This window comes from Anser anser, assembly GCF_964211835.1.
Source record: "Anser anser genome assembly, chromosome: 15".
Taxonomy (NCBI): Eukaryota; Metazoa; Chordata; class Aves; order Anseriformes; family Anatidae; genus Anser; species Anser anser.
Genome location: NC_139736.1, coordinates 16,783,233 through 16,798,154, shown reverse-complemented (window position 1 = coordinate 16,798,154; position 14,922 = coordinate 16,783,233).

The window sequence follows — 14,922 nt, the reverse complement described above, 5'->3', positions numbered from 1 at the left end:
TAAAGAAGCAGCTTCTCCAATCCTCTCTAAAGTGAATTCAATGCTCCCAATACCAAACCCCTATTTACTGATTATAGCAGCAATCACATGAGTGATTTTTAGGGAAACAGATGGCTCAGTGGTCAGTTAGTCTGGGAAGAACATTGCCTATGTGTGTCAAACAGACCTTGATAATGCCAGGTGCCACAGATGGTTGGCCAGTTTGCATGCTAATCATATGTCCTGGATTAAGATATAAAATCTTGCACTTTTTGGCCAGCAGCCTGGGATTTATGAAAATCCTGCTTTATTTTTGGTCGGAAGCAAAGAAGAATTCTGGACTAGGAGTCTGCTTTCTTATACTGGACCCAGCACTGCCATGCCTTTGGATCCTGTGTCACTTTTACATCTTTGCATTCACTCCTGCTGCTCCTCCATTTGAAAGTAATGTCCTTGCCAGAATCGGTCTCGCACTCCTCCACTGCTCCACAAGGAGCAGGCACTAAAATAAGAAGCTCCCAGTCTTGCCAGATGCCAACTGGCTTTGCAGCAATAAAATAGTTAAAAATACTCAAATACTCTATCTTCTCCTACCCTGAAGGCTGCTGGGATCACTTCACAGTATCTAACCATTGTCAGCAGAAGCCTAATGTAAAGAGAGAAGCAATGAAGCTAAGCACATCTCTGGAACCACCAACATTTGGGATGCAATATGACAATGAGGATGAGCCTCCAAATTGATCTCAACCCACACCTGCCTGCAAGACAAACTCCCAATCCCTGCCAGGCCTGACACCATGCTACTCTTCATACCGAGGGGACCTGTTTGCAGGTGAGCACAGGGCGGAAGAATTATTTCTAAAGCTACAGACCTGAAACTCACAGCAAAGCCTGGGAAGCATTGGTCAGTTTGTCCTAACTTGGAATCTTTGGCCTGATCTTACACGGAAACTTCATTGTCTGTTAACCTTGTATAAGTTATGTTGCCAGATAATTTTTAAAGGCTTTTCCACATCATATTTTCAGTGGATCATGCTTGTGGTATTAGCTGTGTGTTAGACCCTGGTGAATTTGTTGTAGTATCCTCAGAGCCCCTTGATTATGAAAGTGTTTCCTTTTTTGGCTTAATTTTTCACTGTTTTTGCTGGCTGGTTGCTTGTGTGCGGTGCAGAGCAGCTCCCCTGAACATTACCACACCGTCCTCCTTGCAACAGGCACAAAGGAAAAGCCCTTTGGAGGAAACAGCTTTGTTTCCCCTTAAGAGCTTCAGCATTAGAAAAATGATCATAAAAGAGGGCTTAATGAGAGAATTTGAGCTAACTATAACAAGAGGGATCCAAATATTTTTTTAATGAGCTAGGTTATAAAAAGAAAAGTCCTGTAGTAATGGTTTCAGAGATTTAATCAGAAGAGTTGATTCATATTCCAGAAACGATCCTTGTGCCCAAGTTAGATCTTCATTAAGGGTCTGCATTTTAATGGTCCACCAATCAAACTAAAGTTCTCTTTGTAGACATAAGATGGTGACAGTCCTATTTTAGCATTATCATGTCTTTTCACTGTCTTCAGTGCATGGCGAATGCCAAAAGACAAACAAAAAAACCCAACAAACCAAACCAACCAAAACACACCTCAGGCTTTTTTTTTTTTTTTTTTTTTTCCCCCCCCTCATTTAAACAGGCAGGTGACAGAGGGGAGCAGGAGGAGTGGGTGTCACTGGGTAACTCAGTAGGCTGACTCAAGATGTCCATTCATTGGTGTAATTGGTGTAATAAAGTAATGAATGTTTCATGAGAGCAACAATAAAAAAAAAATCTCTGCAGAAACTCTGCTTCAGGAGTACTGAAGCCATGGGGATGGGATGGAGCAGGTACACAGCGGCTGCTCCTAGTGAAGCACCTAACTTGGCACTGCCCTGCTCAAATTTCTCAGTTAAACAAGGTTTAATACCAAATACCAAATAATTGGTATTCAGCCCATACAACTAGCAGATGAAAGCCCTCCTTATACCGGTAAATCCTTCCAATTGCTGAATAAAAATACTGTATTGTGAATAAGAGATGTTACACAACATATTGTACGGCAGCAATGTTATGGACTGAATACCGGGAGGTGCCATGCTGTCCTCGTATGCACTAACTCAATACTGGTACCATCTGACGTAGATCAATCTCCTGAGTGTGAGTGAGCCAGTTTTCTGTTCCCTGATGTGCTGGAGTAACTGTTACGCTTCCCAAAAGCGATATAATCCCCCCCAATATTTATATGAGTCATTTGAATTCTTGTATTTATTTACATGTTGATTGCTATGCATAGAATAAATCGTCTACCTGGGAGTATTGGTTGATAGTCGGCTGAATATGAGCCAGCAGTGTGCTCAGGTGGCCTAGAAGGCCAACAGCATCCTGGCTTGTATAAGAAGCAGTGTGGCCAGCAGGGCTAGGGAAGTGATTGTCCCCCTGTACTCGGCTCTGGTGAGGCCGCACCTCAAGTACTGTGTTCAGTTTTGGGCCCCTCACTACAAGAAGGACATGGAGGTGCTTGAGCAAGTCCAGAGAAGGGCAACAAAGGGGTCTGGAGAACAAGTCTTACAAGGAGCGGCTGAGGGAGCTGGGATTGTCCAGCCTGGAGAAGAGGAGGCTCAGGGGCGACTTTATCACACTCTACAGGTACCTTAAAGGAGGCTGTAGCGAGGTGGGGGTTGGTCTATTCTCCCACGTGTCTGGTGACAGGATGAGGGGGAATGGGCTAAAGTTGTGCCAGGGGAGGTTTAGGTTGGATATTAGGAAGCACATCTTTACTGAAAGGGTTGTTAGGCATTGGAATGGGCTGCCCAGGGAAGTGGTTGAGTCACCATCCCTGGAGGTCTTTAAAAGACGCTTAGATGTAGAGCTTAGTGATATGGCTTAGTGGAGGACTTGTTAGTGTTAGGTCAGAGGTTGGACTAGGTGATCTTGGAGGTCTCTTTCAACCTAGATGATTCTGTCATTCTGTCTACTTTGAAGTTTTATTACATTAATGAAGCTAGTTTAGTGCAGCCTAACTCATTTTAGGAATTTTCTTCAAGATGCCAAGCTCCAAAAAAGATAATTTCAAGTAAAATACAATGAGGCCTGGATAAGCTATTTCAACTCATGGCAGCCTACTCTCCTTAGGTATATAGAGGAGAAGAAAGAGAAACACATGGCAAATTTCTTAGTGAGAAGTTTTGTTCTGAACAAATCTATTTTTCTTTCAATTAACCAAGTTTTTAAAATGAAGAAACCTTAATTTTTCCATTTTTCTCTCTCTCTTTTTTTTTTTTTTTTCTCCAGTCCCCTGATACCTCACTTTCTCCTGGAAATACACACTGTGATGTATCCTGCCAAACAGAGACAGTATTTTAAGTTTTCAGGAGCCTTATGAATACAGAGGACTCTGGCAACATTGTCTTCAGGTATGCTGTCACCCTTTAAATGATTTGAAAATGTTGGCGCCCATCTCCCAGTATGTATTTCTTCTATATTTAATCTCCAACAAGACCTAATGAAAAACAAACACCTGGTGAAATACTGGTTTGTGGGTGTGGCAGGACCACTTCAGGATTTGCCCATAGACAATGTGACACTAAATTTCAACTTTGTGCAAGGAGCCATATGCTCTCACGTGTGCTGGGCTTGTTGACATAAGGTCTGCCCTAGTTGTAGGGAAGCATCACAGAGATGGGTTTCTATTCAGCCATCCTTGATGTTTTGTCCTTTCATACCTGTGAGAGGAACTGTCTACGCAGGTGCTAGTGCAGAAATACATCAGTTAAGCTGTGAACAATGAACTACTTTCTTCCCTTTCTTCGAACACTGAAGTCAGATCCTTAAAAAAAAATAGGACAGGTTGCACAGGGAACAAAACCTTTCAGTTCAGAGAGTGCCTGGGTAGGTTGCAAGTGGTGGATATGAAAGGCCTTGTCAGATTTTGTGTTCAGCTGGTGTGTGCAGTACAAGAAAAAAAGTTAATGTGCGTGTATTGCACAGGCAGGTACGGAGGATGCTGTCGACTCCATTGACTTCTGTGTCAGACTGAAATACTTTGAAAAATATGTTTTCCCCAGTGTGGATGTCTTATCTGTTGAGTATACCATGCTGTAGATGTTTTAAAAACCTTGCATTTCCCCACATAATTACTTTTGCAATGAAGTGCAGCTACAAATGGATTTATACTCTCTAGTTTTCTTCCCATGCAGTGTGCCAACTTGAAGCCTGGCAAATACAGTTTTTATAACCTATGAAGAATGTGCTCACAACCTTGTATTTTAACATGAGCTGCTCACTATTCTTGCCTTAATCTGAAAACCTGGTAATAAACATGCAGACAGGGAAAACTATTGAGACCATCGAATGGTGGTTATAATAACTGATTCAGTTCCTTGAATGACTAAAATGAAATGGAACCTGATAACATCAGTTTTGCATAGTCTGTATTTTCTATCAGCTTTTAATCATTTTTCACAGCAACTCTCCATTAACATTCTGTACTGGAAACACATTTCTTCATTGGCATCACGGACTTTTTCTTGCTCTCAATCTGCAATTCCCTCAGTCATGATCCTATTCACTACTTGATTGCAGGCTTCCAGGCCTGGTGTTAGCAATAGCAGATATGCCAGGGATTCACTGAATGGCTGCTTTATGTACTCTGAAATCTGCTTGCTGCGGTAGCAAAAGCAATCTTCACAAAAGAAGGCAGCCCCTCAGTCCTGAAGAGAGACATTAGTCCAAGAGGTGAACAGTTACTGATGTGACTCCCATCTACAAGAAGGGCCGTAAGGAGGACCCGGGGAACTACAGGCCTGTCAGACTGACCTCTCAGTTCCAGGGAAAGTTATGGAGCAAATCATTTTGGGTGAGATCACACAGCACGTGCATGGCATCCATGGAATCAGGCCCAGCCAGCATAGAATCATAGAATCATAGAATATCCTGAGTTGGAAGGGACCCTTAAGGATCATCAAGTCCAACTCTTGATACCGCACAGGTCTACCCAAAAGTTCAGACCATGTGACTAAGTGCACAGTCCAATCTCTTCTTAAATTCAGACAGGCTCGGTGCAGTGACCACTTCCCTGGGGAGCCTGTTCCAGTGTGCAACCACCCTCTCCGTGAAGAACTCCCTCCTGATGTCGAGCCTAAATTTCCCCTGCCTCAGCTTAACCCCGTTCCCGCGGGTCCTGTCACTGGTGTTAATGGAGAAAAGGTCTCCTGCCTCTCGACACCCCCTTACGAGGAAGTTGTAGACTGTGATGAGGTCTCCCCTCAGCCTCCTCTTCTCCAGGCTGAACAGGCCCAGTGACCTCAGCCGTTCCTCGTACGTCTTCCCCTCCAGGCCTTTCACCATCTTCGTAGCCCTCCTCTGTACACTCTCCAACAGTTTCATGTCCTTTTTATACTGTGGTGCCCAGAACTGCACACAGTACTCGAGGTGAGGCCGCACCAGCGCAGAGTAGAGCGGGACAATCACCTCCCTTGACCTACTAGCGATGCCGTGCTTGATGCACCCCAGGACACGGTTGGCCCTCCTGGCCGCCAGGGCACACTGCTGGCTCATATTCAACTTGCTGTCAACCACGACCCCCAGATCCCTCTCTTCTAGGCTGCTCTCTAGCATCTCATCGCCCAGTCTGTACGTGCAGCCAGGGTTTCCCCGTCCCAGGTGCAGGACCCGGCACTTGCTCTTATTGAACTTCATGCGGTTGGTGATCGCCCAGCTCTCCAACCTATCCAGATCCCTCTGCAAGGCCTTTCCACCCTCATTCGAGTCCACAACTCCTCCAAGTTTGGTGTCATCAGCAAACTTGCTCAAAATACCTTCTATTCCTACATCCAGATCGTTTATAAAAATATTGAAAAGTACCGGCCCTAAAATGGAGCCTTGAGGGACCCCACTGGTGACTGCCCGCCAGCCTGACGCAGCCCCATTTACCATAACCCTTTGGGCCCTGCCCGTTAGCCAATTGCTCACCCATCGTATGATGTTTTTATTTAGCTGTATGGTGGACATTTTGTCCAGTAGGATCCTATGGGAAACCGTGTCAAAAGCCTTGCTGAAGTCCAAAAAAATCACATCAGCTGGTTTCCCTTGGTCCATCATACGGGTGATCTTATCATAAAAGGAAATCAGGTTAGTTAGGCAGGATCTGCCCTTCACAAACCCATGCTGGCTGGGACCAATGACTGCTTTGTCCCCCAGGTGAGCCTCAATAAGTTCGAGAACCATCTTCTCCATGATTTTACCAGGCACTGACGTGAGACTGACAGGCCTGTAATTGCTAGGGTCTTCTTTCTGACCCTTCTTGTAAATCGGCACAACATTTGCCAGCTTCCAGTGTACCGGGACCTCTCCAAATTCCCAGGATCGTTGAAAAATAATTGAGAGAGGTTCCGCGATGACGTCCGCCAGCTCTTTCAGCACCCGGGGATGAATCCCATCCGGACCCATGGACTTGTAGGGATCCAGGTGGAGTAGCAAATCCCGCACACGTTCAGGGTCGGTTGGGAGTTTGTCATCCCCACCGTCCCAGTCCTCTAGCTCAGGGCACCCTGGGTCCCGAAGCCCATCATCGGCATTGAAGACAGAGGCGAAGAAGGCGTTAAGCGTCTCTGCTTTGCCTATGTCATTGTCTGTGAGGAGACCTTCCCTATCAAGGAGCGGCCCTATGTATTCTTTAGTTCTCCTTTTTCCATTCACATATCTGAAAAAGCCCTTTTTATTTTCTCTCACAGACACAGCCAGCTTCAACTCTAGGTGTGCTTTGGCCACACGAATTTTCTGCCTACAAACACGAACGGCATCCCTGTATTCTTTCCATGACACCTGGCCCTCCTTCCAGTAGCGAAACACTCTCTGTTTCCGCCTAATCTCCATTAGAATGTTCCTGGTCAGCCACGCCGGCCTCCTGCCCCGCCTGCCTGACTTGCGATATTTAGGAATTGCTTGATCTTGTGCTTCTAGGAGGCATCGTTTAAAGAATGACCAGCACTGGTGGACATCGAGGCCTTCAAGAGCAGTTTCCCAGGGGACCTTGCTGACTAGTTCCCTGAGCAGCCTGAAGTCCGCTTTCCCCATATCTAGGGATGAGGTTTTGGTGGCACTTTTCTTTCTGTCACCGTAAATTTTGAACTCAACCACTTCATGGTCGCTTTGACCAAGGCGGCATGGGTTCATGAAAGGCAGATCGTGCTTGTCCAACCTCATCTCCTATGATCGTGTGACTAGACTGGTAGATGAGGGAAGGGCTGTTGACGTAATCTACTTAGACTTCAGCAAAGCCTTTAACACGGTCTCCCACAGCATTCTCTTTGGGAAAATGGCTGCCCATGTCCTGGACAGGTATACTCTTCTCTGGGTAAAGAACTGGCTGGAGGGCCAAGCCCAGCGGGTAGTGGTTAATGGAGTTAAGTCCAGCTGGCGTCCCATTACAAGTGGTGTCCCCCAGGGGTTGGTACTGGGGCCTATCTTGTTTAATATCTTTACTGATGACCTAGATGAGGGGATTGAATTTACCCTCAGTAAGTTTGCAGACGACACCAAGTTGGGAGGTAGTGTTGATCTGCCTGAGGGTATGGTGGCCCTTCAGAGAGATCTGGATAGGCTGGACTGCTGGGCTGAGGCAAATGTGATGAGGTTTAACAAGGCCAAGTGCTGGGTCCTGCACTTTGGCCACAAGAACACCATGCAGCGCTATAGGCTTGGGGCAGAGTGGCTAGAAAACTGTGAAGAGGAAAGGGACCTGGGAGTGTTGATTGATGCTCAGCTGAACATGAGCTGGCAGTGTGCTCAGGTGACCAAGAAGGCCAACAGCATCCTGGCCTGTAGTAGAAATAGCGTAGCCAGCGGAAGCAGAGAGGTGATCATCCCCCTATACTCAGCTCTGGTAAGGCCGCACCTCAAGTACTGCATTCAGTTTTGGGCCCCTCACTACAAGAAGGACATCGAGGCCCTGAAGCGTGTCCAGAGAAGGGCAACAAAACTGGTGAGGGGTCTTGAGCACAAGTCTTATGAGGAGTGGCTGAGGGAGCTGGCATTGTTTAATCTGGAGAAGAGGAGGCTCAGGGGAGACCTCATTGCACTCTACAACTTCCTGAAGGGAGGTTGTGATGAGGAGGGGGTCGGCCTCTTCTCTCAGATAACTAATGATAGGACTAGAGGAAACGGCCACAAGTTGCGCCTGGGAAGATTTAGATTAGATATCAGGAAAAACTTTTTCTCTCCAAGAGTGGTCAGGCACTGGAATGGCCTGCCCAGGGAGGTGGTAGAGTCACCATCACTCATGGCGTTCAAGAAGCGCCTAGACAAGGTGCTACAAGATATGATTTAGTAGCTTAGTGGGTAGTATTGGTAATAGGAGGACAGTTGGACTAGACGATCTTGTAGGTTTTTTCCAACCTTGTGTTTCAATGATTCTGTGATTCCACGTGTATTGGGTTTGTGTGGCAAGGTTTTGGTAGCAGGGGGCTGCAGGAGTGGCCTCTGTGAGAAGAATCCAGAAGCTGCCCCTTGTTGGATAACGGCCAATTTCAGCCAGCTCCAAAGGGACCCGCTGCTGCCCAGAGTCAAGCCAATAAGCAATGTTGTTTGTGTCTCTGAGAGCAGATTTAAGAAAAGGGGGAAACAATGCTGCACAACTGGGAGAGCGAGGAGAGAGAACCAGCCCTGCAACCCCCAAAGTCAGTGCAGAAGGAGGGCAGGAGGTGCTCCAGGCACCAGAGCTGAGAGGTTCCCCTGCGGCCTGTGGAGAGGCCCCTGGTGGAGCAGGCTGTCCACCTGCAGCCCATGGGTCCCACGGCGGAGCAGATCTCCATGCTGCAGCCCGTGGAGGAGCCCCCAGTGGAGCAGGTGGATGTGGCCTGGAGGAGGCTGCGGCCCATGGAGAGCCCCCTCAGGAGCAGGCCCCGGGCCGGAGCTGCAGCCTGTGGAGAGGAGCCCATGCAGGGGATCTGGGGGGAGCTGCTGCCCGTGGGGGACCTGTGTTGGAGCAGTTTGCTCCAGACAGATGAACCCCATGGTGTGGACCCATATGGGAGCAGTTCTTGAAGAGCTGCTGCCTGTGGAAAGCCCACACAGGATCAGTTCGGGAAGGACGGCATCCCATGGGAGGGACCCCACGTAGAGCAGGGGCAGAAAGGGACTGTGAAGGAGCGGCAGAGACAAAGCGTCAGGGACTGACTCCAGCCCCCATTCCCACATTCCCCTGTGCTGCTCAGGGGGAGGAGGTTGAAGAAGGTAGACAGGGGAGGGAAGGTGTTTTTAGTTTGTTTTCTTTGTTTCTCACTTATCTAGCTTGTTAGTAATAGGTAATAAATTTCTCTCATCTCCTATACTGAGTCTGTTTTGCCTGTGACAATAATTGTTGAGTGACCTCCCTGTCTTCATCTCAATCCTAGAGCCTTTTTCAACATATTTTCCCCTCCCTTTCCCTTTGAGGAGGGGAAGTGAGAGCGTGGCTGTGGTGGAGCTCAGTTGCCCAGCTGGGTGAAACCACCACAGAGGGATGCAGTTGCCTGCACCAGCTGCTGCTGTGGGTTTTCTCTCTCTGATTTCCTTCTATAAGCAGCTCTCTGCTTCTTGTCTACATTTAAAAAAAAATCCCCTTGTTGTTACTGAATGAATGGATTCCATTTCCTGGAGAAAGAAAGCAGATCAAGAAAACAATGGTTCTACCTACAGCACAGCCATTTTGGTGAGGGCTGTGGAGGACTGGAGGCTGGTGCCTCAGTGGCATGGCCAGGCCCAGAGAGTAGGGAGGAGGCCTCAAGCCTCCTGGGATTGCTTAGTTCAGCGGGCACCATCTCCTGTGGGTTTATCAAACCCTGAATTTTCCTCTGATACCCAATTTAATGTGCCATTTATAACTTTGGCCACTTTTGATTATGCCAGTGACTTGCAGAAAACGGATTCTACAATCAATAAGATTGTAAAGTAGGTATGTTTATTCAGCGCTGGGCAGCATGGGGGTTAGTCCCACCAAAGTCACACGCACCTGACGTGGCAACTTGCCATGGTTATCTGCAGCAAAGAGTTTCATATGCATGAAGTTTCACAATACGCCTATATATATTCAAAACTTGTCCCTGCTTCATATTAAAATTAGTTCCAAGGAGTCATTTCCATAAACTCTTCCCATCTGCATTTGCGCAGTGTTTCCTGGTGGTGGTCATTGGGGGTCGTGGGGATGAAGGTTGATGACTCTTCCTCGTCACCGCTAGTTGACCTCTTGTCTTTGCACAGACTCAGTTGCTCCTTGGCTCTGGTCCATCTGCAGGACCAGTTTCTGCCAGTTTCTTAAGATAGGCTCACACTCTTATTAAGAGACTGACCTTGGTAAGGGGCCCAAGGCTTCTTGCTTTAGTTAATTTGCACAATGCACCATAGTTAGCAAAGACACTAAGTAGCATCCTCGTTTAATGCTGTCAGTGCTCTATCTCTACTTGATAAGATTCTCCTAACTCCCTCTCTCACCAGTACTGTCTCTCCCCTCGAACATTTTTCACTTTGTACAAATCACGGAATATTCAGCTGGTGGTGGAGGCCTTGTCTCCAAAACTCAGTGGTCAGTCAAGAGAGCAGGATTCACATTCCTGCTCTGGGGAGTGGTTAGTTACAGAGCTACAGATCCCAAATTTAGACTTTAGAAATGAGAATTTAGAAATGATGTGGCACGTTTCATGGCAAATATATTGTCTGAACAGCTCTGACCAGTTTACCTTGCCACTCTCTGATGTGGTACTAACTTGACAAAAAGCAGGCAGTTGATTAAGTGTCATTTGGTGAGCGGTGTCTGGGAAAGATCATTCATCTCACGGCTGCAAGGGGTGCAAGGGGTGACTGTCAGCTCTGTGACACTGCATGACGGTGACCCCGGGACACTGCAGGGGACGACACTTTGACAGGGAGAAGTAGCCATGTTTCATCCTGACCATGTCTTGCATGTAATTTGCTGCACTTGCTGATGGCACTGTGAGAGATGAGCAGTTCATCTCTCCTCAAGCCTCTCCCTTGTGTTTGCCCTCAGACATTTAATTTAACATCTAGTGTATAATCCCGACCACTTCAATGCCAGGAAATCTCTTGGCCATAGCATTTTGGTTCAATTTATTTTTCCCCATATTTTGATGTGAATAGGGATTCACAACAAATACAGCATTGCTACAAAACTTTTGTCATCTGTCACCTGTGTGAGAAGAAATATGATTAGAGTATTTACAGAAAAATCTAAAAATATTTACACAGGAAAACAAACATATTTGTGAATAAATCCAGAGAAAAACATTTTTGTTGTTTGCTTGTTTGTTTTGTTTTGTTTTGTTCTGTTCTGTTTTAGTGGTGATAGAGGAGCAAAACTTTCACCTATTATTTTATGTTATCTCAGTAGTGATAATAGGGTTGGAGTTTTGTTAAATCCTTGTTTCTTCTGTTTGACTTGATCTTGACTTTCTGAAGCCAAAGATCTGTGTTATTTCATAAATATATAGGGCATAAATGCATTGTAAATGCACTGATGTAGGAGAAGCTAATTAAAGAGGGAAACTGTGTTCCAGGTGCAGGAGCCATTAGTGTTCTTCTGCTCTAGTTCCCTGAACTACTGCATTTGTTAACCTTTAGCCAGATCAGAGACAATTTCTTCTGTTTCTTACATAATGTTGGAATTATAGTTGACAGCAGTGATGAAAGGGAGAATTCTCCCTGCAACTCATTTTTTTTCTTGCTTTCATGTAGAAGATTTTAGAACAAGAGCCTTATCAGTTGTGAATAATTGCATATCGTTAGCTGCATTCTGGAGATATATGTGTATTAGTTAGAGTGGCGTATATATTTGGCTGGAAAATGTTATGGCATACTTCAAGCAGCATCAGGGTTGTGAAATTCAATGTGCACTGCATGTTTATGTAACTGGAGTTACATTTCTACAGAAGAAGCACAAGATGATAGCTGTACACCTGGGTGCAGTTATGGAGAGCTTCTTCCTAGCAGGCTTCAGAAAAAAAGCTTTCATCCTACTAGCTAATCCGATAGTTTATCAACATTTGCTATTCCGTTTGGTTCTGTGCAAACAAGTGTTTTTTTCTAAGGCTCACTGTACTTGTTGCGCCCTCAGAGCAGTGCTTCCCATGGGACTACGGTCTAGGAATTTCCTGCCTCATCACAGAGTGGTTGAGGAGGTTTTCTCTGGTACCTCAATACATTTTTCTCTTCTAGGATAAATTTCTTTTCTGTCTGTCTTGTAAATCCCAATTTACAGGAGATGCTGGAGTCCATAATAGACAGAAAAAGCTGCCAAAAAGTCATTTGTAGTAAGATGCCTTAGCCCTTTTCAATGTTAGGAAAACCCACAGCCTTCTGATTGCACCCTTTATTTCTAACCTTTTTTTTTTTTTTTTTCCCCATATGGTGGAAAAGACTCTAAAACCTTTTAGAAAGATGGTTCTTTTTGATAAAATTGTGTGGTGTATTTCCAAGAAGAATGGTCTTTCCTCTTAAAAGTTACTAAGCAGTTACCCGAGAGATGAATCTGCTTCATGCAGAAGCTGAGACTGCCACGCAGCTGTGCAACAGGGGCTTCCATCCCCAAGACTAACCTGGCTGCAGCACAACGATTAATTGCTTTCTGGCACAAGGCATATCTTGTTATTGCTTGTAGTTCGGAGACAATTCAGCTCACACATGCCTGCGCTGGCATGAAGAAAATGCCAACTGCTCTTATTTCCAGCAAAACAGTGACATAATTGTCAAGCTGATGAAAAACAAAAACTTCCTCATGATTTATTTGTTATTAAATGAAGAAACAAACAACAAAAAATGCTCTTCAACTAAGGAATATTTCTACATCTTGCTGAAAAAACAGCTAACACTGAGACAGTTCATGATGCAGTTGGTGCATGAATGAAAAAAATCTTCATGCTTTCTTTTTCAAATGCAAACAGATGTTTTCTTCTTGCTCCTGTTGGATTCAAGCCATTTAACTTGTGTGGAGCATTCATGTAGAGTTCATTTTATCTTACCGATTTGCCAAAATTACAGTGGCTTTATCAAATTATCAGACATAAAATTATACAAATATTTCCTATTTTATGCTACTTGCCGTCAAAAAGGAAAATAAAATATCTTTTTTTTTTTTTTTTTTTAAATTAAGAGTATTTATCTTTGCCAGTTTCACCTGCAATTTGACCTAAGGATTTTAGCACCTGACCAGAAGGTGCTGGTAATCAACCTCATAGTGAGTGGGCCAAGTGCTGCACAGTGTAGTGCACAGTAAGGAGACGGAAAGAACAGAAAGCACATTTTCACTGATTGTGTCGAGATTAACACTTAAAGGAGAGTGCTGCTATTCAGCGCAACTAGTGGAGCCTGCGGGGCTGCTTCTGGAAACAAATAGCACAATGTTTGGCAATATATAAATTAACAGTATGAAGAGAATATTAGTAGGGTTGCTGTAGTGTTTGTTTAGCTTCTTAAATTACTTTCCCAGGATATTATTTTTTACTTATTTTTCACAGAAATAAATTACTTTGGATATTGTAGTTTGTGCTTATGTGAGAAAAAAATAAGGTATTTTATAAGTTAGCAGAATTATTTTCTCCTATATTTCTATGGAAAGTAATAAGAATAGTAATATTCATCAATGCTTCTAACCTGCCTGGAAGAAAAGAGATAATCATTGACCTCATTATGCTTTCAAATATGCAAAATGTTGAACCTTAAAATCAGTAAAATATGCAAATGTAGGTATTAGTTTTGTGGGGAGCACCAATTTTCTGGTCAATCAACAAAAAAACCCCCCACAGGATTATGTTGCCTTTGAGGAAAAATGGAAGAGGCTTAGTGTATTAATTTTCCATCAAACTCAGAATTTGTTAAAGCAGCAATGGAAGTTAATGTATGAAACCTTTCAAATCATCAGTCAGGACTAAATTCCAAGCTGGATGAAAAAGTCTCATAAAACAGGCATGAAGATGAATGAAGAAGTGAAACAAAACTGGATAAAACTGTTGTTAATCCAAAGATTGGCTTCTAAAACGTGTAAAACACACACACATGCACACCCTGCCCTACTCTGTAAAGCTGTTTCTAGCATGGGGCAGCCTATCCAACCTGGTGAATTAGTCTGTAGCTAATAGCATTAACATGTGCAAGAGGCTATTCTGTTGCTTCTTAGAATTTTCTTCTAATGTTTGTTAGGTATTTCATTATATATAAAAGATTTGTCTTAGAGGAACAGGCCATATTCAATGAGGAATTTAGAGGAAGGCTCAGTGTTGAGATTTATGCCTTTTTTAATTATGTGTCTGAAACAGGTATACTGTACCTGTTTCAATCCTCTTTAGTGCTGCCTATAATCATGCCCCTATTAAAATGACACTTCTAGGGACTATTTATTTGATAGACTCTCAAGTATTCATTACCTTAATTACCCAGTATAAATTACCCAGGATACTCTATCCTTGTTTGGCTCAAAAATAATTACTTGTTATTATTCAGGTGCTAATCACCAAATCTTAATCTTTTGCTAGTTTATTATGGATTTTTAGAGGAAAAATTAAAGGAGAGTCTTAGATATTGCTGTTCCCTAATTTGTTTCATAACAACAGTGCATCCTTTCTGCCTCTGGAGATCTTCCACAGGTTATGTCAGACTCCAGAGACAGGTAATTTCCTGCGTGCAGTGTTGGAAAGTGACAGGACAAGTATTCCCCTTGCCGTGTGATAGTATGTGCTACATATTTTTATTACATCTAAGCCAGGCTTTTATAATTTAGTGTTCAGGCCATAACTTTGACCCTGAAAATAACTATTGGACACAAATGTTCTGAAAAAGTCTGTCAAAGTTGGTGCTAAATTGAGTCAGAATATAGATGTGGTTCTGTGCCATGCTTATACACTTGAAATTAGCCTGAAATGCTTCCATTTGAACACAA